We start from the raw sequence: 4234 nt of genomic DNA, 5'->3' as shown, positions 1-4234 counted from the left end.
CGGGGGCCAGGCCGGTGGCGGAGCTTGTCCGGCGTCGGGGCCCAGGCGGGCGGTGAGGGGCGGGGTCCCCACCTCCCACCAGCGGGCAGGGCGGCGGGCTCGCGGGGTCGACGCCTGGGCGCCGGGTCTGCGGGGCAACGCACCCTTTGTCCGACGACGGCTCCTGATTGGCTCCCTGGGAGCGACCTCGTGCTCGGGACCACTCCCCTGAGTCACAGAGCCAGCGCCCACCCCAGCTCGGGAGCGGGGCACCCCGTCCCTCTCTGACGCCTCAGCCGCACCGAGATCACAGAGCTTGCTCACTCTGGGAATCACTGTGGGAGGGTTCGGAGGTGGCTTCCTGGAGGAGGTGCCCTAAGAAGAAGGGACTCTTGAGCCAGCTGCGCAAGTACCCGGGCTAGGGGCTTGCGATCCTCGCATGGAAGAGTCTTGCTTGAATTGGGGAAAAGCTCAGAAAGCTGGAGTGACAGCCCCAAGGCCACACAGGCAGTAGATTCACACCCAGGCCGGAGGACTCCCACGGCGGCGGCGGCCTTTTTCCTCCCGGTCAGGAAACGGAGCCAGGCAGGGAGTGGGCACAAGGCCCAGACCCGAGGGCACAGCTGGTCATCACGCCCGCTTTGCCCCCCAGAGGATGGCTTGCCTGGAGCAGATCCCCGTTTCAAGACCCCTTTCCCCTTCTGCACCGAGTCTCAGGGTCTGGCTAAGGGTGTGGGGTAGGGGAGGTGGGCAGGATGGGCGGGAGGGGATGTGAAGGGCCACTCACTCCCTTCCCTGCCTCACATCCTAGGAATTCCTGCCCTCTGGAAAGGATCGTGTCACTCAGGAATTTCCCGGCCAGGCACCAGCTTCCCCCTGCTTGTTACTGGAGTCTCTCTCTGCTCCTCCCGCTGTGGGGCTCCTCTTTTCCTCCCCTGCCCGCCCCCTCCTTCCATCCTGGGCACAGGTCTTTGTGAGCTGGGGTGAGCGGCATCCAGGGGGTGCCCCTTGCAGCTGAGATTTCCTCTTCCTCTTCAGGAGTAGGGTTAGGAGGCCAGGCTTGCCAGCTTTGGGCTCGACTGCCATTCATCCTGCCCCTGTGCGGCTGAGGGAGGCACCGGAGGCCACCAGGAGCTGGTCTCAAGGCCACAGACCCCAGCCGGGCTCCCTGAGACCCTAGTGACATTTCCTAGATGGCCTGCCAAGCTGCAGTGCCCAGATAGGAGGCTGTCTGTGCCCATGGAGCACAGATGGGCACCTGAGGGTCACAGCTGAGGGTGGGGTGGTGACACGGCTGAGAACCACGGGGTCCTGGCGCACTGCCTGCTGGGGCTGCCTGCACGCCAGCCCGGCCTCCTTGCGCAATCCCCACCCAAACCACCAGACCGTTCCACTAGGCCTCCCCTTTCACTGGGGAAATCTACAGCATTCCTGGGTGGAGCAAATGTGAGTGTGTGTGTGAGTGTGTGTGTGAGTGTGTGTGTTCTGCAAGAACCTGCTGTCCCTCCAGAGCCCCCGGTCAGCATGGGCTTTGCAGGCCATGACCTCGCCCCTAGATGCCCACAGTGGCCTGCCCAGAGCAGAGGTGGGGACTGGAAAAGTGGACACACCTTGTGTGACCACACCAGTCACTTCCCCCTGAGTCCAGGTGTGAGGGCCAACAGTCACATGAAGTCCCCCACACCAGGGACCCTGCTACAAACTGGGCTGCATGAGAGCCGAGGGATGGCGGCCAGTGGAGCTCACGGGGCAGGGCTGTTCTAGACACAGTCCCAAGAGGATGGACATGTTCAGAGGGCCAGAGGCCAGCTAAGAGTTCCACCCCAGCAGGAAATTAGCAGCAGATGCAGGTGGCTGGTGTTTGTGACCCACTGCTGTCCCAGTCCCACCTCCCAGGTGGACTGGCCAGGAGCAGTCTGTCAATGACCCTCCAGCTCAGCCCAGAATTCACTGTGGCAGCACCTGGCCAGCAGCCAAGGTCAGCTCATCACATGCACTGGGGACCCTCAGGCCAGGACACATGGGGCGGTCCTACCCCCGCTTAAGCAACAATAGCTGGCCGGTTCTATCGTGTTGTTGGTGGCAAAATACACAAAGCAACCTTTACCATTGAAAGTGGGCAGTCCGGGCCAGCCCAGGGCGTGCTGGTTACGGTGGCTGGATCCCACTCGTGCTGACTGCACAGTTCGAATCCCAGACCCGGTGACTCGAGAGGCAGGCTGGGCAAATGCACGTGTGCCCCAAATCCAGAGAGCAGGGAGAGGGAAGAGAAGGGGTTGCAGTGTGACCGTGCCTTGTTGGGGCGGTGCTTTCTGGCTTTCATTCTCTGGTGAGTTCATGCACGCTCTGGCAAATGAAAAAGAAAAGAAAGAAGGAGCACAGTTCAGGGCAGAACTTACACTCCGTGGCGCTGCCGTGCCTCCGTGACCACCGCCCATTGCTAGAACTCTTCAGCTTGCAAACCTGCAATTCTGTACCCACTACACAGCGCCCCTGCCCCTGCCCCAGCCCCTGGCGACCCCCATTCTACTTTCTATGGGGGTTTGTTGTTTTACACTAGAGGGCATGTGCGTGCGCAAGAGAAAGAAAAGGCAGATGGGCTGGCCCTGCCACAGTGCCTTTTCCTCTGGTGTCTCATCCTATCGGGCCCCTGGGTAAGCACTTGCATGCCTGGTGTGCTATTCCAGCCCACGGGGCTGAGGGGCGAGCCCTGGTTGGTCTCGTGGGCCAGGCTCTCTGCACAGCACTCTCACAGCTTTGACTGCTCACGGTGCTTCATGGAATCACGCTGCTCCTGCTGTTTGTCTGGCGGCTGTCACTCAACACCGTCTTCCAGGTTGCAGCTCGGGTTGGATGTCCTCAAAGCCGGGTCTGCATGCCAGGGGCAGGCCGCACTCGTGCATCCACGCATGCCCCGCAGACACGAGGGTTGCTGCCACCGTCTTGGCTACTGTGAATAGCGCTGCTGTAAACACAGGTGTGCACATGTCCGTTCATGTCCCCGCGCTCAGTCCTCTTGGGGAGAAAGCCAACGTTGGCGACTCCACAGCTGCCAGACGCTGTTTTTCTTTTCTCTTTCTTTTTTTTAAGGTTTTTGCCACAGGGCACATGCACTCATGGGAGAGAAACAGAGAGTGACAGAGGGAAAGTGGGAAATCACCTCCCGGGGGGATGGCCAGCCACAATCCCTTCCCTCCATTTTCCTCCTAGATGTGGGGCACGCACGCACACGCGCACAGTGTGATTTTCTAGCCACTGTGTCCGGGACCTGCGCCGCAGCTGGCCATGTGGGAGCCCAGCGCCACAGCCACTCGGCCACCTGCTGGCCCTCAGCCTCTGCCCTAAGTGCTTTGCATGTGATGACCGAGCGCCCCCAGACAGCCTCATGAGGGAGCACGGTTTAACTATCCCCTCTCCACAGCTGAGCAAACTGAGGCGTGGGTAGGCCCACTCCCGTGCCAGGCGGGTGCAGCGGGCGCCCCTTACTGAGCACTAAGCCATGTTGCTTCTCCAATGTTGCTCAGCGTCCAAAATGTCACACACAAAGGACTCCCAGGCCAGAGTTCAGGGGCAGAAACAGGAGGTGCCATCCTCCACTCCTTTCTCATCTTAAAGAACAAAACCAAAATTTCTTCACGACCTTGTTCAGTCAACTAGTTAAACCTCTACTGCACCCCCCCCCACCACCATGGGGCACAGGGACTGGCCACCCATGGCAGCCTCTCTGGCTGGAGACTATTGCCAGGCGGTATCACCACCCTCCGTCCGTCCTTTCTCTGGGCTCTTGGAAGGTGGCTAGGTGAGGAGTTGGAGGCAGAAGGGACCGCACTGTGGCAGGGACGAGCAGGTGTGAAGGCTGGCGGGTGGGGGAGCACACAGGTGGGGGACATGGTTGCAGCAGGGGGCCTGGCCACAAGGCCTGCACTGAGGTTGGTCTTGGGCTCCAGATGGAAGCCCAGGGCATTCCAGGAGGCCCCTCCCACGCCCCAGCCGGCCACTTCCCTCCGCCTGATGACTTGCACTTCCCACTGCCCTAACCCTGGCTCTGGGGACACTGGTCCCCACCCTGCTTCACCCTTTCGCTTCCCAGGCCATCAGCAACCAGGGACCTTCCTGGACGCCTCTCAGTCACTGCACTGGGAGAACCTGTTCCCTGTGGACACAAGAAGAAGCCGAGTCTCGGCCATGCAAGTGGATGCAAGGCGGAGGCCTGGAGTCTGGCCTCGCTGGCACTGGCCTTCCCGGAGGCGGGAGG

This window comes from Tupaia chinensis, unplaced genomic scaffold, assembly GCF_000334495.1.
Source record: "Tupaia chinensis unplaced genomic scaffold, TupChi_1.0 Scaffold000671_2, whole genome shotgun sequence".
NCBI lineage: Eukaryota > Metazoa > Chordata > Mammalia > Scandentia > Tupaiidae > Tupaia > Tupaia belangeri.
Note: the sequence above shows the minus strand (reverse complement) of the source record.